This window comes from Carcharodon carcharias, chromosome 2 (genome assembly GCF_017639515.1).
Source record: "Carcharodon carcharias isolate sCarCar2 chromosome 2, sCarCar2.pri, whole genome shotgun sequence".
NCBI classification, from domain to species: domain Eukaryota; kingdom Metazoa; phylum Chordata; class Chondrichthyes; order Lamniformes; family Lamnidae; genus Carcharodon; species Carcharodon carcharias.
The window spans coordinates 56,354,611-56,375,764 of record NC_054468.1 but is presented as its reverse complement, the minus strand read 5'-3'; the positions used below and the strand labels follow the sequence as shown (position 1 = coordinate 56,375,764).

The 21,154-nt window shown below is 47.4% G+C and overlaps 1 protein-coding gene across 1 annotated transcript in view; it reads left to right on the top strand.

The window, feature by feature from the left end:
- The window catches only part of veph1 (ventricular zone expressed PH domain-containing 1), a 244,254-nt gene that overhangs the window by 215,245 nt on the left and 7,855 nt on the right, over positions 1-21,154 (top strand). The gene's annotated exons all lie outside the window — the stretch shown is intronic.

Sequence of the window (21,154 nt, the reverse complement as noted above, 5' to 3'; positions counted from 1 at the left end):
TTCTTGATTGCTACATAGTCTGTGGCCAGGGAGGGGGAGGGAGTGTTGCATAGGGGGAGGTGGGGTATAGTGAAGATTTATCTGACAGGAGGAACACTCCTAAACAATAGAAGTTAATCTTCTGTCCTCTGATCGCAGAGCAATATGAATTGTTGCTGTGAAGAAGTTTATGACCCAAACCATTCTATATCAAGGATTACCAAGTAAGTTGGGAAAAGCTATTTCCACTGTTCGATGAATCAGTAACTGGAACACCGTGAATACAAGAAGGTCACCAAAAGAATAAAGAAAGACCAAGATATTTGTGCACTGGTTTGTTGGGACAAAAATAGTAGGAAGCAGAATCCATAATAGCTTTTAAAAAGGAAATGGATAAATATTTGAAAAAGAAAAAAATTAGAAAGGGAATGGAACTGAGTGCAGAACTCTTTCAAGCTGCTGCCATGAATTCAATGGGCTAGAGTGTTGCCTTCTATACTACAGATTTCTATGATTCTAGGAATTAAGTTGACAAATTGACATTTTATTCCCTAAAATGTAAATTATCTTGGATGGAAGGATGGATGGGGCCTGAACATCCTTGAACACAATGGAGGAGAAGGGTCTGAAGAAGGGTCATAAGGACTCGAAACATTGGGCAGAATTTTCCTGTTGGCATGCTGGGGCAGGCCCCCCCCCCCACGTTCGCATGTAAAATGACGCGCGTTGATGCCGGGTGAGCATCCTGACGTCACCACGCACCATCATGATAATTCGTTGGGCGGGCATGTGCTGATATCTGCTACACGCTCGCCATTAATTAATGGGCCACTTAAGGCCCTTGACTCAGCAATCAACGCTGATTTTTTGGCACCCATGCAATCTCCGGGTTGGTGCATGGGTGTAACGGGCAGGCGGGTAGGATACATTAGTATAAACCTCATCCACAGGTAGGATAAGAGGGCTCACTGGGGTCGCAAGTGTGCTCTCTCAAGTATTGATTTTTCAAAGTTTTTGAAACTTGCCTGTGTGATCTGCAATACTTCAAAACGCATACTAGCTGCTTTGTGTGGACTCTTAACCCTCAGGTCAACACTCTGCAGTGAGGAATCTTTTTTGGGCCTGCAGGTTTCTGGAAGCCTTTCAATAGCCTGGGAATGGGAGCTGAACTCCCCACTGGAGGTACCTCCACTGAGGAGGAAGGGAGGGCTAGAAGGAGGCCAGGAGTGCACATTCAGCCTCCAGGGGAGGCACCTTTGGGAGGACACAAGGGGCACAGAACCAAGAGGGAGACCAAAGCGGAAGGGGCCGCAGACGACGCCACTATCCTGCTGCCAGGGTATACAGGCGGCTAAGCAGCTACCTCAATATGTCTGAGATGCAGTGCCGAAGAAGGCTTTGTCTTTCAAGGGAGATGGTCAACTATATCTGTCAGATGATTGGGCCTGAGATCTCTGCTAACTGTGTGGGTGGACACCCCATGCCAGTGGCTCTAAAGGTCACAGCTGCCCTCAACTTCTATGCCTCTGGCTCCTTCCAGGCAAGCCAGACACAGTGAGCCAGAGGCTTTGCAGCCATTGCTGGCTTCCCCCACATCCACAGTGCAATAGACTGCACACATAGAAACATAGAAACTAGGAGCAGGAATAGGCCATTTGGACCTTCAAGCCTGCTGTGCCATTCATTATGATCATCGCTGATCATCCAACTCAATAGCCTGCTCCTGCTTTCTTCCCATATCCTTTGATTCCTTTCACCCCAAGAGCTATATCTAACTCCTTGAAAACAAGCAATATTTTGGCCTCAACTACTTTCTGTGGTAGCGAATTCCACAGGCTTACCACTCTCTTGGTGAAGAAGTTTCTCCTCATCTCAGTCCTAAATGATCTACTCCATATCCTCAGACTGTGACCCCTGGTTCTGGACTTCCCTACCATCGTGAATATCCTTCCTACATCTACCCTGTCGAGTCCTGTTAGAATTTTATAGGTTTCTATGAGATCCTCCCCTCATTCTTCTGAACTCCAGCGAATGTAATCCTGTGGCCATCAAGGCGCCAGCAGGTGAGCCCGGTGCCTTTGTCAACAGCAAGGGCTTCCACTCCATGAACGTGCAGATAGTGTGTGATCACAGGATGCTGACTCTACGAGTCTGTGCAAGGTACCCCGGCAGCTCCCATGACGCCTACATCCTCAGACACTCCCAGGTGCCGAGGCTGTTCAGTGCTCCAGCCCGGCTTGATGGATGGCTGCTGGGTGACAAGGGCTATCCCCTCAGAAGGTGGCTCAGGGCAGCTCGGTCTTCTCAAGAAGCACTTCCGATGCCTGGACCGCTCAGGGGGCGCACTCCAGTACCCTCCATATCGTGTCTTGGTGATAGTGGTTGCATGCTGCGCTCTCCACAATCTTGAGCTGGAAAGGGGGCGACACTGTGGATGATGAAGATGTTGACGCAGTGGCTGCGGCTGCACACGATGAGTCCAGCAGTGAATCCGATGATGAGCATGCACAGAGAATGCTGAGGGGGTAGACGCTGACCCGGGCATACTCCAGGGAGGCAGGACACCCGGGAGGCTTTAATCCAACAAACCTTCAGCTGGCACAACACAGATGGATCACCAGACAAGCCTAGGCTGTAGGCTCCATACTCGATACCTATGTGCCAAAACATCCAGGTTAGGAACAGTAACTAAGGACCTTGTTAATAAAGTTGAATGTCCCACAAAGCACTCCTAACATTATTGGAAACCATACACATGCAGAGGAAAAGAGGCACCCTCAGCCATGGTCACATGTCTGAATTTAATATCACAGGCAAAGAAACTGAATGAAACAAAATGACAAGGTTGTTCCAATTCAAAGCAAATCATAAAGGCTTCATCTCGGGCCAACACAAAAGCACCAGTGATAAGCCCTTGGTGTGCCTAAGGTGCCTTATGTTTACATTTCCGGGTGCTATGTCTTGGTGCTGCCCTATCGCTGGGAGAGGTGTCTGAGACAGCCTGCTGACTCTGCTGTCCTGTTGGCCTCGATGACCTTGGCGGGCATCCTCTAGCCCATGGAGCCTGTGCTGGCCCTGCCTGGGAGGGACCTGTCAGTTCCACAACTGGCATCTCCCCAGTTGTCGTAGCCTCACCGAATGCTATAGTCACTGGGAAAGGGACGGATGAGCTGCCGCCCTCATCCGGAGCGCCCTGAGAGGTGCCCACAGAGACGACAGGAGCTGCTGCGACAATGTAAGGTTGCTTCGGACCTCCCTGCTCATCGTGGATGGATGGGCATCAAGCTGGGAAACTTGGTACCCACACCATCTCCCACACTGGCACTGACCTGCTGAAGTCAAGGCCAATGTGAGGGCTTGCTGGTCAGAGCACATCCCCAGGAAGCCCTGTTGGTCTCCTGGAGTAGCCTCTCCATGTGAGTCGTCACTCTCTTCATGGAGGACTCATGGAGCTCGGACATGTGGCTCATTGCTCCGGCGATCCACCACGGAGACCAAGCGAAGCATAGCCTCATGTATCTCCCCCAGATGCTCCCGCACACCCAGTCACATTTCCTGCACCTGCTGCGTAGTGGTCGACTCCAAAGGCACATCATCAGGCACCAACTGAGCAAGTGCCTGGTTCCCTGCAGTCCTCTAACTGCTGGGGCCATGGGCACTCTCTGTCTCTGCCAGCTCCCCCAGGACTGTGAAGTGTCCTCTCTGCTGTGCCCCGGGACACTAGCAGATGTTCTAAATCCCACCGAGGTGCTAGTATCTGCGCTGCTGCCTGCCTGGCAGAGATGATGTGACGCTGGTGAGACTTCAGGTGTGAGATGGGACCTGTGCTGCTCCACCTCCTGGCCCTGCTCCACTGGTGCTGAAAGGAAGAACAAGGACAGTGGATCAGTTAATGTGGAGATGATGACAAAGTGCATCCCTGTCCCCCGGATCATTATGTGCTCATCCTTCCATAAGCAATGGTCAAGCCATGTTACAAAATTAAATCACTTAACATTCAGCACTGCTATGGCTGTTGGGGAACAATGCTGACCTCACTGCTGACCATACATACCTGGCCATGGACCTCTAGCCTTGCTGACACCAGTGGACCTGGGCCTCTCCAAATCCTGGGCCTCCTGCTCAAACCGACTGAGAATGGCTAACTGCGCCTGGCCGCTGCCAGTCCTCACACACTCTGCCGCGTTATGAGCATTCTTCTCCTGAAAATGAGAGAAGAGCATTGATTAGTGCAAATTGTACATGGACTCACTTTGTGCATGGCCAACCCCAACCAGAGTGGGACATATCAGGGCTCCAGTGCCTCCTCACCCCGCTGCTGCCGAACACTCACACAAAGATGCTAGACCTATTCCCCACCCCACCCACCCCCTCACCTTGGCCACATGCTGCCTACATCACATTAGGCACCACACGGTATTGCCTTCCGTAGCAAGGAGGCGCAAGCACGTGGAGCAGAGAGGGCAGCAGATGGTTTGTTGCCACGCCACCTTGAAGCTCCTCTCCCAGCATCTCATCGCCCTGACTTGGACATGTCCTGCAGTTCAAGCACTGCGACTAGGTGCAGCTCCTCCAGGTTGCCCCAAAACAGTCATGTGGGTCTCAATGTACCATATGCTGTGGGTGCAGAACCCATCTCTTCACCACCTTCTCAGGGTGACCTTGGCATGGGCAATATCTGCTGGCCCACCCAGCAAAGGACACATGCCCTCAATGATTCAATGCAGTCACTAACTCAGACTTGGAGGGTGGGTGGGGAGTGGCAGCAGTGGGGAAAGCCGACCTGCTGGGTAAAGTGACCAATGCCAACCTTGTCCTCACCCTTCCAGAATGCAACAAGTCGTTGAAGCGCTTGCGGCACTGGATCCAGGTGCGCCGCATCACGTTGCGGGAACTTACCACCTCCCCCACCACCTCCCAGGCATGTTTCACCATGTGGGGGGGCTTCCTCCTCCAGTCCTGGGGAACTAGCACCTCCCACCATGCTGCCACCTCCTCGAGGAGGGCAGCAAGACAGTCATCGGAAAAACAAGGGACACACTGGCCCCCCCGCCCTACCCTCCGGCCTGGCCTGCCCTGATGGCCTACCCTCCAGACTTGCATAACCTCCATTGCCCCTCTGCAAAGTCCTTTGCCCAGCCATTGCAAGCAGCCTTTACAAGGCTGCCAGGCTTTCCTTTTATACAGGCTGAGCACGCCCACCGCCGCCCACCCACTCCTGCTATGCCCACGTGAAGTACGCTGGACGGGCCTTGATTGGCCTACCCGCGTAAAATAGTGGCACGGACCCGATCGCGAGCGGTGACCGGGTCCACGCCCGCTCCCGCTCTGCCTCCCTGCCATTCGGAAAATTCTGCCCATTAACACTTTCTCTCTCCACAGATGCTGCTAGACCTGCTGATTTTTTCCATCATTTTCTGGCTTTAGTGTGAGGAGAAATTCACTTGTTCTCACAGACCTGTGACAAATCCCCAGGGACCAATCAATGTAATGCATAGATGTGCTACACGAATGATTTTCTCCCCCAAAGAATTTGATAAGAAACCTTTGGGTGGTGCAGAAATATTTCTGCTCTTCCTCAAAGTTTCAAATCCTGAATACCTACCTCTGCGAGGGTGGTTACTAATGTTTCTGTGACCCCTGTCGGTAATTATTTTCAGCCCTGAATTTAATCCATTCTCCTTTGATTAAGGATTTTAATATGATGAATTAGATATGTCAGCATCTTTTGTCATCATGGATAGGATTATGCCAATTTTGATAACAACTGGAACCAGAAGATTTTTTTCCTTTAAACATTAGTACAATATCAGTCTTAGTTGACCTTTGCTGGTAGGATTTATGATATTTTTCATTGAACAACAGCACTCAAAAGCTTGACTGTTCAAACCCAACAATAACTAACTCCAGTAGTGTATTCTACAATGTGACAACCCTCCATGTAAAAAAAGTTTCTTCTGCGTTCTGCACTATATCACTTGGATTAAATTTTGTATCTATGACCCTTTGCTTTAAACCCCTCAATGGGTGAGCTCAGCTCCATTTCCAAAGATAGAAAGTATCAAGTACAAAGCAATATTACTCTGATCTGATGATTCTTTATCACTCTAGGCAGGTGCTGGTTTCACACTGGTTCTTGTAGTATAATACCAACCAAACAGAAGTCATCAGAAGGTGAAACAATAATCTTGCCCTTTGATGAATAACTGGAAGGATTCACAGGCTGATTAACAGTTTGATAGGCTAGTGACGTGATTGGTCATTCCATGGCATGATTAGTCATTCCATGGCTATAACCCTTTTTATACCAGTAGATGGGGGTTAGTCCTGTCTAGCAGAAGGTTATATGGGCCCCCACAATCCATTCATATCACCCCACCAGCCTACGCATTCAAAGGATCATCTTCCACCATTTTTGCCAACTCTAGCATGATGCCACCACCAAACACATCTTCCCTTCACCCCCGTCAGCATACTGTAGGGACCATTCCCTCCAGGACACCCTGGTCCACTCCTCCATCACCCCCTACTCCTCCATCACCCCCTACACCTCAACCCCCTCCCACGGCACCTTCCCATGCAACCGCAGAAGGTGCAACATCTGCCCCTTTATTTCCCCTCCCCTCACCGTCCAAGGGTCCAAACACTCCTTTCAAGTGAAGCAGCATTTCACTTGCACTCCCCTCAATTTAGTCTACTGCATTCACTACTCCCAGTGCGGTTTCCTTTACATTGGAGATACCAAACGCAGACTGGGTGACCACTTTGCAGAACACCTTCGGTCTGTCCGCAAGCATGAACCAGACTTCCCTGTCGCTTGCCATTTCAACACACCATCCTGCTCTCATGCCCACATGTCCGTCTTTGGTCTGCTACAATGTTCCAGTGAAGCTCAACACAAACTGGAGGAACAACACCTCATCTTCCGATTAGGCACTTTACAGCCTTCTGGACTGAATATTGAGTTCAACAACTTCAGATCATGAACTGTCTCCTCGATCCCCACCCCCTTTCCGATCCCCCTTCTTTATAATTATTGATATATTTTTTTCAATATATTTTTACTTCCCACCTATTTCTATTATTATTTTTAAATTTATTTCCATCCATTGTTTTATCTCCAACTTTTAGCCTATTTCGATCCCTTCCCCCTACCCCACCCCCACTAGGGCTATCTGTCACTTGCTCGTCCTGCTTTCTACCCTTAATGTCACCATTAACACATTTTTAGATAATATCACCACCGTCAACACCCTTTTGTCCTTTTGTCTATGACATCTTTGGCAATCTCTTCTTTGCCTCCACCTATCAGTGGCTGTCCATCTAGCTCCACTTGTCCTACCCCCCTCTACCAGCTTATATTTCACCTCATTTCTATTTTTCTTTTAGTTCTGATGAAGAGTCATACAGACTCGAAACTTTAACTCCATCTTCCCCTGCACAGATGGTGTCAGACCTGCTGAGATTTTCCAGCTATTTTTATTCTGGTTTCAGATTTCCAGCACCTGCAGTATTTTGCTTTTATCCATTCATATCCGTTGGGTGCAAGTAGCTCACTGAATGTCAGTCCAAAGTTCAAAGCTAGAGCTCCAGTCCCTGCTTGCTGGGATTGTTTGAAGCAGGATTTGAACACACTTTGCACCCAGAGTGGGAAATGCTATCAACTAAGCCAAAGGTTCTCTCCATTGGAGAAGTGATAATGGTGTTTGTTCTAGCAAACATGGCATCCATCATCTGCTTAACAAAAACATCAGCAATTTGACCAGTGTGCTAACATCCCCTGTGGCAGCCTGGAAGGGGCCAGAGAATTGTGGCTGCAGTGACATTGACTGCAACAGGCAAAACTGGGTTAGCTGCTTGCAGATCTTGTTGCAGAGGATGACAACTCCATGATAACCTCCCTAGAGAACTGCAGCATCATTATGCTTTAACACCCAAAGAACTGCAGGAATGCTGTCTGGGCTCCACACTCTCTCAGGGGGGGTGAGAATTCCTGTGAGCATGCCTCCTTTTTGTTTGCTCTCCCTCCAGCACCTTTTGCACTTTCCTTGTGCTGCTGTTGCTCCTCCTGCTGGAGTGGGATTGCCAGAAAGACCCCATGAAGAGGAAAGTGCATTGCCGGAAGCTCCTTAAGAGCTCGCAACATTCTACCAGCAATGGTAATAACAAAGGCAAAGAAAATACTGACAATGCCATTGATCCCAATTATTATTTATTTATTAAGCCCTCACCTGTTTCCTGCAGGAACCTGGCTGCCTAAATCAAGGCCCACTGTCAAATCAGAACGGGTGAACAACCAGCAGTAAGTTGATTTTACTCACCACATGAATTCATTCCTCCTCCTCCTCTAGTTTTGGGCACTAATAGGGCTGTAGAGAGACAAAAATGGTGTATTTATGTTTATTATATGAGTTTGCACTCAGACATTTATCTCTGTTAAGTAATGGAGAAGAGCAATCTCCTTTCTTTCACTGATCAGTTCTAAATTTGGGGGCTAGTTTCAGTGCTCCAACTCATGATGTTATTGTCCTCAGGTTCCAAGGTGAATATTTAGGGCAATAAATACGCACTAGCTCATATGAATTATTTTATGTATGGTTCTCCATGCAGAACCAACCAGCACCATTTTCTTCTTTTGTTCTGTATTCTTTTAAAATTTAAAAAGTTAGCACTGGTTAACACAAATAACAAATAATAAATAAAATAAAATTTGAAGAAAATATTGAATTCAGTGTAGTCAAGCACATACAAACACTATAAGGCCATTTACCTTAATTCATGATTGTTGTTTCTGATGTAGTTTAACTTGCATTAAGCCACACGCATTTCTTTTTTATTTCAAATCAATTTGCACTTGCTTGTTGTAGAAAACTGTATTCCTAGCCTCAGATTCCTGTGGTTCCATCTGCACAACATGGGCAAATTATGTGAATGGGTTGTTTGCTGTTAATAACATTCCTCAACAGTCAGCAAAATCCATATTTGAGCCAGTAAGTGGAAGCAGACACTTTACAATTTCAAAGATAAATCAACATTAAAATGATTTACATCTATGATCTGAAATTATCCAGGAAAAGTTCGCGGGCTGAATTTTCTACAACCCCTGGAGACGGGGTGGGTAGCCCAAAAATGGGAAGGAAATCCAGTCCCGCAAGTTCCATATACTTTCCCACCTCCACTAGAATATGTTGAAATTGAATAGACAGAGGGAATAGTTACCCACACAGCTGTGGCAGGTAACCTGTTGAGCCCCTTGAGGTGAAATGGCTGTGACCACCCACCGGCTGGCTGTATAGAGATCAGAGCCAGGGGCTCCATTCAGTGTGGAAGGTGCTGCTCCAAAAATCAGGCGGTGCCCATTACTATGGAGGTTGGGGGAGGAGGGGGGGGCGGTGCTTTCCCTCTCATGTCCAATAGCTCTAACCCTTTTGGTCCTCTCGTTTATCCCTCAAAGGCCAATGACCAACAATGGAGGCACCATCGTGCCTGCCTACGTACATCAGCAGCCTCCACCTCCGATGGCGGGGCTGCTGATTTCTGACTGCTGGACAGCTTCCAAATGGCCCTCCAGGCTCAGAAGCCCATCCACCATTCTTAATTAGATGAGGCTCCCTCCGCCTCCAAAACCACCCTCTGGTCTCTCCACTGGAATTTGTCAGCTAATCCATATTTCATCATGATGGCAGATCAGGATCCAGGAACAAAAATCCTGCCCATATTTTGTTAAAAGAAACATTATGGACAGAACTTAACAGGTGGCAGGGCTTCCCGCCCCACCACCTGAAGAGTTGGCTGGAAACGTATCCCTGCCAATGCCAGTTGCCCATTTGAGGGCTGTTACTGGGCTGGAGACGAGACTTCGGCCCCTCATTTGGGAGGAGGTGTTGCCTCAGAGAGCTTGGCCAGCAGCTTAACCCCAGCAGCATCACCACAAGCGTGGCCACTGCTGGGTCTCCAAGTTGTCCCACCAATCAGTCCTGGAGCCAGGATGCAGGTAGGTGCAGTGGGGTGTTGCAGCAGGAACAGGAGAGGAGACAGCAGGAGGGGGAGAGAGGGGTAAGAGTCTTAATGGAGAGGCCAGGGCATGGAGGGAGCACCTGGGGTTGTGGGGGGAGACCTTTTGGGGGGTCCTGATTGGGAAAGGGGGTCAGTGATGGAGGGCCCCCCTTTCTCCCCCGAGGCCTGAGCAAGATAACCTGCCGGGCCTCTGCCCAGTGACTCCACCCCCACCTCCCTGGTTCCTGACTTTCTCCCACCATCCTCAAAATTGACCATCCCCACCGCCCGCAGTAAAATTGAGGACAGGTTAGAGGACAGCAGCAGAAGGGGCACCCAGGAAATATTACAGGCTCCCCTTACCTGCAAAACCCACTGTGGGCCTGAAAAGTTTTGCCCATGGTCCAATAAAGGTCATACTCAAGAGACCTTTCTTCTGACAAAGGTTTGTGTGTTGAACAATTTATATTTGACACAGTTTCACCACTTTCTTCTTGCTTTGCTGTATGTATAAGTTTATAATATAATCCGGCAATAATGGAAGAAATTGGACTTATAAAATCCCCACCAAGCTGAAAAAATGCAAACTCGATTATAGGGCAAAAAAAAATCTTGGCAAAATTTTGAGAATTGCTCTCCCGGAGTGTAGCTCAGATAAAAATTTTGCTCAATTTAATCATCATAATTCCAATCCAAGTTTAGAAAGTTGCACAACTCCATATCCATGTATTTTTCATTTATAGAATGACATTTCCTATCATTACATGTCAAGTTAAGAGCACAAATATTGGTTTTGATTATATGGTGCTTAACTCAACTTTTTCAAAACACGCAATATAACTTATTCAAATATTTTACAAGGTTGTCCAGGATATTTAGAACAAACCTGTTTTTTTCTCTCAATTACAAATTGCAATTTGTGCTTGAGCATTACTGTGTCTTATAAAATGTAAATTGATCCACTAATTGTCTTGTACGATCTATCTGCAAGTTGTGACAAACTGTGTCAGTCTGAACTTGAATCATTCAGTGGTTCAGTTATCACAGTACTGTTTCTTTGGCCAATTGTACTCAGATTGCCAGACGACCACTCCTTAGCACTTATTTTTCCAGATTTCTGAGAAAAAGTTTAGAAATTAGCTGTAATGAAATCTGTTATATACTGTGTTACTCAGTCATGTAAAATGTTCTAACTTCCAAGCTCCCCAGTGTTGGATTTAGGGTAGACCCCAAAGATGCGCTGGAGAATCCCTCAGGGAAGTTCCCAGGCAAGGGTTTGCATGGCAATTGCTCAGAAGCATTAATTTCCTTTGGACAATTGTGCTGCACTGGGGAATTGTTTGAAAATGTGGTTTAAATTGCAAAGTTCAGATAGTTCTGTTGGGGTTATACCAATAGTACTCAAAAAAGTTAGAAGAATTAAAACATCTTCTAACTTCTGAGTAACTATCGTAAAGACCCAGACTGACCCCATGGGAACCCCCCTCCCCTGCCCCCCCCAATCCCCCCCACCCACAGGACCCCCCACATCCCCCTGACCTCCAACACCCCCCAAACTCCGACACCCCAAGACCTTCAACTGACCTTGGCTCCCGACCTTGGAACCCACCCGACTTCCCAGGGACTTCCGACCTCTACTCTGCCCCCCACCAACACCCTCCCAGTCCCCCACACCTCCAACACCAACTCACTGACCCCAGATCTTGCCCACATGACATCCCCCGCCTGGATCTCGGAGCCCCCCCACCCCCTGTGACCCCCCCCGGACTTCAGAACCCTTCACCCCATGACCCTGCCATGCCTCCGTCCCAATGCCCTACAACCCCCTGGAAATTGAAGCCCCCAACGTCCCCACTGGACCTTGGGCCACCCCCCCCGCAACTATAACCCCACCAGACCTCCGACCCCACTGGAACCCACTCCCCTACCAACAACCATCCCGAACCTCCACTCTCGACCTCGGGCCACCACCCCACACCCCTGTACCTCGGACTCCATCCCGCTCCCCCACCCCCGCACCCCGTCCCCCCAACTCCCGTGGACTCCCAACCACCCCCGCACTCTCCACCGGACCTCTGACCAATACCCCGCAGACCAGCCCGGACACCCCCACCTCCCCAAATCCTATCCAGTTATCTTAGACACTTACCTTCTCCCTGGCCTGTCAATTTCCCTGGCCCTTTAAACTTACCTGCTTTACGTCAGCAAGGGGGTGTGGCTTCCTTGAATCCACTGGAGCTGGACTTCGCTGGGGCCTGCGAGGAGTCTTTCACTGCGGGCCCCAAGCAGCTCCGGCGAACAGAACTGTCAGTGGAATTTTCTAGACCAGGTACGTGTGCATTTATTTATTCTGATTCCTGTGGGGCAGCCCTTCCCGACACTAGTCGGAAGTTATGGACTTTTGTGGTTTAATGTTCAGCTGTCTAAAAGCAGTTTAAGAAAGCATCAGTCTAAAGGCAGAACTATAAAAAACAAGAATGTAGTATGTTAACTTGGCGGAGATTATCTATGTGACTTATGGATCCTTGATGCAGACCACAGAAATAAATGGCTATTCATAGTAGAACTGTTTGTTTTATTTCACAATATCCTTTTAGCGTGAACAGTAATTTTACAGCTGTTGCACAGATGAAAAATTCTGTGGCATTCGTATTTGTTCTAGCTTATTAAATATACTCCAAACTGCTAATGCTTCTGAGAATCAGAATCTCCCTGTTGTTTATATTATTGTGGAATCCGTGACAAATTGATTGTTCATTTTGCGTTTCCTTGAGGTTAAATGAATCTCAAAGGTCATAAGGGGAATTAATTATAATTTCCATATGACATTTGAAATAAATCTCCAACACGTGAACTCTATCTTCTAACATACTGCAACAGATATAAATACCTGTTTGTAGTCTGGCACATTTGGCCCAGATATTGCAGTAGAAATAATGGTGAGGCTATCTGTGCTCACTGTTGTTTAGAAATACTTGCACAGTTAAATGGAGAAATCAGGAAGTGCTACAATAATATCTCACAATCAGGCTTGGCATGGAAAGGCATGAAGTTGTAGTAACCAATAGATACCCACTAACCATGTCACAAAAGGTTGGGACTCATCCATTTAAGCATAAGCGAACTTTTAACGTTATGTCGTAGGCCTAAATTTTTCAGTCGGCGTGTGGGGGTGGATCCGACATGCCAGCGCATAAAATGACGCGCGATGACGTCGGGCATGCATCCCGATGTCATCGCGCTGTCTCGTGATGTTTCGTTTGGCGGGCGCACACCGGATTCGGCTGCGTGCCCGCTGATATTTAAACAGCCTATTAAGGCCATTAAGGAATTAATTAGCGTCATGGTTTATGCTGCCCATCCAAACTTAAGGTTGGCGGGCAGGCGAAAAGGCCAAGCGGCCTTTACGTTTTTTGGGAAATCTCATCCATGAGCGGGCTCAAGTTTCCTAAACCTTTTATGAATAAAATTTTTAAAATTTCCGAAATATAAAAACATGCACTATCTCATGTGACACAGTCACATGAGGGGACATGTTTAAATACATTTTCAAACCATTTATTTATTTATTTTAAAAGCACTTCAATCTCCCTGCCTCAGTCATGTGCATGAGCAAAAGAGCACTAGACCCCACTCTCCCTCCTCTCCCCACCCACACAAATAGCACTGAGCACTACAGCTTGCGTCTTACGCTGACCGGGCCTTAATTGGCCCACATAAAATGGATCCTGCTTCCGCCAAGGCTGCCCACTGACTGAAAAATTCAGGCCCTAATTACAGAAACGTAAGAACATAAGAAATAGGAGCAGAAGTAGGCCATTCAGGCCTTCAAGCCTGCTCCACAATTCAATAAGATCATAACTGATCTGCCCCAGGCCTCAACTCCTCTTTCATGCCAGGTCCTCTTAACCCTCAACTTCCTGATGTTTCAAAAATCTATTTACCTCCTCTTTAAATACTTTCAGTGATCTAGCTTCCGCAGGTCTTTGGGATAGAGAATTCTAGACGTTCATTACCCTCTGAGAGAAGAAATTGCTTCACATCTCAGTTTTAAATGAGTGTCCCTTTATTCTGTAACTATGTCCCCTAGTTTGAGACCCCCACTAGTGGAAACATCTTCTCAACATTTACCCTGTCAAGCCCCCTCAGAATCTTTAAACAAAAACAGAAAATGCTGAAAAAACTCAGCAGACTCTTCTGAAGAGTCATATGGACTCGAAACATCAACTCTGTTTTTCTCTCTCCACAGATGCTGTCAGAACTGCTGTGTTTTTCTAGCGTTTTCTGTTTTTGTTTCAGATTTTCAGCATCCGCAGTATTTTGCTTTTATCCCTTCAGAATCTTGTATGTTTCAATAAGATCGCCCTTCATTTTTCTGAGCCTAACCTGTTTAGCCATTCTTGATAAGTCAACCCCTTCATCTCAGGAATCAGTCTAGTGAATCTGTTTTGAACTGCCTCCAACGCCAGTATATCCTTTCTTAAATACTGGGACCAAAACTCTACACGGTACTCCAGGTGCAGCCTCATCAACACCCTGAACAGTTGTAACAAGACTTTCCTATTTTTAAACTCCAACCCCCTAGCAATACAGGCCAAAATTCCATTTGCCTTCTTAATTTCTTGCTGCACATGCATGCTAACTTTTTGTGTTTCATGCACAAGAACCCTCTGTGCTATACTTTTTTGGATTCTCTCAATTTAAATAATTGTCTGCCTTTTGATTCTTCCTACCAAAGTGCATGACCTCACACTTTCCTACATTAAACTTCATCTGCCAAGCTTTTGCTCAACCTATCCCCTTGCAGATTCCTTATGTCTTCATCACAATATGCCCTCCCGCCTATTTTTGTATTGTCAGCAAATTTAGATACATTACACTCTGCCCCCTCCTCCAAGTCATTAATGTAGATAGTAAATAATTGAGGCCCTAAGACTGATCCTTGTGGTACTCCACTAGTTACGACTTTCCAATCTAAAAAAGACCCATTAATCCCAACTCTATGTCTTCTGTATGTTAACCAATCCTCAATCCATGCCAATACATTATCCCCAATAGCATGAGCACCTATCTTGTGCAATAACCTTTTATGTGGCACCTTATCAAATGCCTTCTGGAAATCCAAATATACTACGTCTACTAGTTCCCTCTTATCAACTCTGCATGTTATATCCTCAAAGATGTCTGGTAAATTTGTCAAACAAGATTACCCTTTCACAAAACCATGTTGACTTCGTTTGATTGCATTAAGCTTTTCTAAATGTCCTGCTATTTCTTCCTTAATAATGGACTCCAATATTTCCCCAACGTCAGATATTAGGCTGACTGGCCTATAGTTTCCTGCTTTTTGTCTCCCCCCCAATTCTCAAACAGGGGCATCACATTAGCAGTTTTCCAATCTGTTAAGATCCTCCCCAAATCCAGTGAGTTCTGGAATATTTCAATGCCTCCACTATCTCTACAGCCACTTCCTTTAAAGCCCTTGGATTCAGGCCATGAGGTCCTGGCGACTTGTCTGCCTTTACTCCCATTAGTTTGCCAAATAGAGACTGTTACAAGATCTTTCCTCCCATTAGATCCTTGCTTATCTGATATCTTTGGTATGTTTATAGTGTCCTGCACCGTGAAGACCGATGCATCCTCCAAGGGTCAAATGCTCACTTTAGCCACTCTCTTATTTACCATAGAAGCTCTTGTTGTTTGTTTTTATATTTCTTGCCAATTTACTTTCATAATCAACTTTTTTCCTCTTTATTAGCTTTTTAGTCACTTGCTGATGGCTCCAAAAAAAATTTCCAATCCTCTGGCCTACCATTAGTTTTCACCGCTTTGTACTTAGTTTTTGATTGGATACTCTCCTTGACCACTTTTGTTAACCACGGGTGATTCTTCCTTCTCATGGTGTCCTTCTTGACTGGGATAAAATTTTGCTGAGTGTTATGAAGTACCTACTTAAATATCTGCCACTGCTCATCCACTGACCTCCCCCTTAATCTATTTTCCCAACCCGCTTTAGATAACTTTCTTCATACCTCTGTAATTGCCCTTATTTATGTTGAGACAACTGGTTTGAGGCCAGAGTTGCTCGCCCTCAAACTGAATTTGAAATTCTACCATGTTCTGATTACTACCTCCGAGAGGATCCTCAACTATGATATCTCTTATTAATACCATCTCATTACACTTTACTAGATCTAAAATAGCCTGTTCCTATGTAGGTTCTGCAGTGCATTGCTCTATGAAACAATCCCTGAAACATTCTACAAACTCGTCTTTCATTTTACCCCAGTATCTGCCATTCTGATTTGTCCAGTCAATATGCAAATTAAAATTACCTATGACAATTGTAGCACCCTTCTTACACGCCTCCATTATTTTCTGATTAATACTTTGTCCTACAGTGAGGCAACTCTTCGGAGGCCTATAGATGACTCCCTCCTGTGACTTCTTCCCCTTCTTATTTTCACCTAAACTAATTCCACATCACAATCTATTGCACCTATATCACACTGCTACCTTCCTTTATTAACAAAGCTACCCCACCTCTTTTTCCTTTTTGCCTATTTTTCCAGAATGTCAAATACCCTTGAATATTGAGTTTCCAGTCTTGGTCGCCCTGCAATCACATCCCTGTAATAGCTATCAAGTCATATTTATTTATTTCTATTTGTGCCGTCAACTAATCTATCTTGTTACAAATGCTGCATGCATTAAGATAAAGAGCCTTAAGCTTTGACTTTTTACCATTAATACTCATTCTGGTTCTAATTTCTGCTGCCCTATTCTGTTTATATTTTCTGCCCCTTCTTGTCACACTTTGATTATTGTTCACCTCCTCGCTACCCTGCACCTCTGCTCTCTCGTTTCTTTTTGATTTTTTAACCTTCCTTTCAGTTGAATCCTCCCCACACTAATTAGTTTACAGTCCTATCTACAACCCTAGTTACACAATTCGCCAGGACTCTGGTCCCAGCATGACTCAAATGAAGCCTGTCCCAGTGGAACAGTTCTCTCCTTCCCCAGTACTGGTGCCAGTGCTGCATGAATGGGATCCCATTTCTCCCACACCAATCGTTGAGCCTCTCTAATCTAATTATTTACCCTATGCTGATTTACATGTGGCTCAGGTAGTAATCTGGAGATTATTACCTTTGTATTTCTGCTTTTTAATTTAGCCCCGAGCTGCTCGTAATCCCACAGGAGAACCTCTCTCCTAGCCCTACCTATGTCATTGGTACCTATGTGGATCACGACAACTGGATCCTTCCCCTCCCAGTTCCTTTCCAGCCCAGAAGAGATGTCCTTTACCTTGGCACCAGGTAGGCAACACAGCCTTCAGGACTCTTTGTCTTTGCTGCAGAGAACAGTATCTATTCCTCTAACTATGCTATCCCTTGTTATTACTATATTTCTTTTTACTCCCCCCACTTGAATAGTGCTTTGTGCCACAGTGCTGTGGTCAGTTCACTCATCCTCCCTGCAGTCTGGCCAAACAACATCACTGGCACTAAAAATCACCTTTTACAAGTGTGGACTTCCATTCTTTCAGGTTAGAATTATTGTTGAAGATTTTAAAAATATTAACACTTTAAATAAAAAATATTTTGATGCTTTCCTTCTCTTTTATCTCCTTCTCTCTCTCTTAATCCCAACATTCTTTCCCTCTCTTTATTTTGCTTCTTGTACATGATTTGACATTGAATTAACTATTCTAATTAATGTTTCCTGTCCTGTGGTCTGGATATTAATGGAGATGAATTATATGGTGGGGGTAGCTCCAGGTGAAGTTGTGGACTGGAAATCCAGAAGTCCAGTTGGGGATTTGCATGCAGTAGGAGGGTGAGCATGGGTTACTGGGAGGAAAGCACTTTTGCTCCTGGCTGACAAGCAGTGTATATGCTGTCTCCTTGAAGGTGTCCTTTCTTCCTTTCAGGTGCTGTACTTTCCGTGGTTTGCAAACCTGACCACAGTTAAATCTGCAAAACAGGTTAAATCAGAGGCAGTGGTGGAATTTCCCATGCCTGCTAATGGTGGGCTTGGTAGGTGACGGGAGAAAACAATATGGAGCGATTGGTTTCATGACGTCAGGAAGACAGGCTGTGATTATCCGCTCAGCCCGCCAACGGCAGGCCTCATCGGTCGTCGGGAACCTCGTTGTAATACACCAGCATATCATTTTCAGGCCATCCCACCAGGCGCTTGCATCCCCCGCAGGATCGTCCATCCACATTGGCAGGAAAGCACACCAATGTGTTTCACAACAGCACAGAGGGGACGTGCACTTGGCGGCCTGCACTTTGGGTGAACTGGAAGTGAGTGCACAGCAACGTTCTGCAGAGGTCGCCAGGGTCACCTGTTGCTTTGCGGGTTTCTGGGGCGCTGGGGAGCCGGGGTTAAGTGTCGCCCTGCCTCGGAGGTGACTTGTGAGGGGAATGGGGAGCCCTCCACCCCCCCCAAGTGCAGCCCTGCCGTTGAGGCCAGAGGTGGTGGGGGGGGTGGTGGTTAAGGGCAGGCCTGCATCTGAGGGGGCTGGTGGCAGGGGGTGGGGGGTGGGGGGGGGAAATGGCAGCCCTGCTGTTGAATATAGCACAGAAGCATTCAGGGTGGGGGGTGTAGGGTGGGTGAGGGAAGCGGCCATGCGTTCAGGAAAGCTGCAGAAAATGACCATTCCTCTGCAACTGAGACAGTTCAGGCGCAGCCACATTGATATGATGGGGGTCGGGCTCCTAGCTTAACTGCCCACTGAAGCAATGCAGAGGTATCAAAGCGCCACCAAGTTCTGCAGAGCTACCCCACCCCCGCACCTCTGACCCCCAACCGTGGCACAGAATGCAAGCTCATGAGCACTTTAGTGGACAGCAGAACTGTTGGACTGCACATGTTGTACAATCTCCTTGCTAAAGCTGGCCATGCAACAGTGACTGCTGGAGGCGCTCAGAGCCTCTTGCAATATCAGCATTCCGGTTTGGACCAGCCTTCCCCTTTGTTCAAGCTAACAGGGCAGCCTTGCAGCGCACTAATCTCTGGCCATCCAAGTGGTGGCCAGCACTCTCTGGAAAGTGTTAAGAGGCCATCACACTTAACCAGAACAGGTTCTTAGCTAACCGCATGTCTCTCTTTCATCTTGCAGGAGGAGTACATCAGGATCATGGAGCCTGGTGAACTAGCTGTATGTCAGATGGCCTACAGAGCGCCAAGAAGACGGAGAAGAGAGCGACTGAGGCTCCTGGCTGCGCAGAGGCAGGATCAGCAACTTCAGGAAGAAGGGGCAGCTGGGGCTCCCACTCACGCTGCCCAAGAGCCATCGCAGGCCATGCCTAGCGACACCCAGGGTCTATAGATGCCACCTTTCATGCCTGAAGATGACCGTGAACCCAGTGTTGTGGGAAAACTGCACATGTCTAAGGAACTTGTCGCTCACATCTGCCATTTATTGTAGGATTTGACGTCAAGGGGACATGGAGGTCATCCACTGCCAGTGGCTGTGAAAGTGACTGCAGTGCTCAATTTCTATGCCAGTGGCTCCTTTCAGGGCTCCACAGGTGACCTCAGTGGTATCTCACAAGCTTCCACCCACAAATGCATCCATTTTAATGGATCCTGGATGTGGTGGATGCTATCTTTGCGAGAGCATACAACTTTGCACATTTCGCCCAGGACCAGGACAGCCAGAATGCAAAGCAATTGGATTCGCCCAGATCTTGAGTTCCCCACAGGAGCAGTGTGCGATCGACTGCACTCATGTGGTGCTCAGATCTCCATCCCAACACACAGTAAACTACATCAACTGCAAGGGCTTCCATTCGCTGAATGTGCAGCTGGTGTGCGATCACCAGAAATGCATCCTGCAGGTCTGCGCACAGTTTCCAGGGACTGTGCATGACACCTTCATCCTTAGTCAGTCAGAGATCCCTGATGTCTTCCATGGTCCACAGAGGCTGCCGGGATGACTCCTCGGGGACAAGGGCTACCCGCAGAGGCCGTGGCTGATGATACCCGTGCAGCAGCCTCAGACTGCAGCAGAGCGATAGTATAATGAGGCTCATGCTGCAGCTCGCAACTTGGTGGAGCAGACCATCGGGTTGCTGAAGATGAGGTTACGGTGCCTGGACCAGTGTGGTGGAGCCCTGCAATACAGTCCACAGAGGGTGTCATGCATCGTCGTCGCCTGCTGCGCCCTTTACCACCTGGTGTTCCAACGGGGAGACAAGCTGGCTGAGGAGGAGATGGAGGAGCTGCACATCTCCTCCAATGAGGATGCCAATTAGGATGAGGCTGAGGAGGTCCTCAGAGGTGACGATGATGGGGATGTGGCCCTTGCACTGGCTAGACAAGGCAGACATGCCCGGGAGGCCCTCATAGCTGCTAGATTTGTGGAGGATGATGATAACATGCAGTGAGGTGACCACATAGTTCCTCACATTGTATTTGTGAATGTTTGACTCCAATCTGGCTTGTGGCAGCGCGATTACCCTCTGTGAGAATGCTCCTGTCATGGAGATGCGGTGGAGGCCCTAATAGTCACTTGATTTCAGGAGGATGATGACAACATGCATTGAGGACAATACATAGATCTTCACACAGCCTCTGAGAATGTCTGACTCCTGTCTGGCCAAGAGCAGCTCGCTTGTATTCTGTGGTCAGAGTTATATCATAGAGGTGAAGCCATGAAACTTTAGAAGCATCTGATGCTTTGTCCAGTGCAACAGGACACATCATGTACTGCATGGTTGTCTGATGGATGTTGCACTGCCAGAATATCACTTGGTAGAGCAGAGCCGACCTCACCATCAGCACAGGATTGGTCCAGATCCTCACTGGCCAGCTGGATGACTCTGTTTTCAAAGTCTGTGAGGATCTTCATTTCGGGCATTCCACCACCGGTCTGTGACCTCTCCCTCTTGTTGCGTGACAACTTGCCCTGCGTGGATAGAGATGGGGAAAGTGTAAGCAGGATGCCTGCCAGGCCAGATGACAGCGATAGAGGACATCTCGGCAGGCCTCGAGAGAAGCGTCCCTGAGCCTGGGGGCCTGCAGTCTTCTGAAATTTCAGTGCCGTGTCTTCCTTGCAGCAGTGGTGAGCTGGAAGCACTGCAATGTGTGCTTGCAGCTGGACTTCATACATAGTGCCCAGCATGATGCAGCAGTGAGGTGATGGTGGGCGAATGAAAGCCTGCCC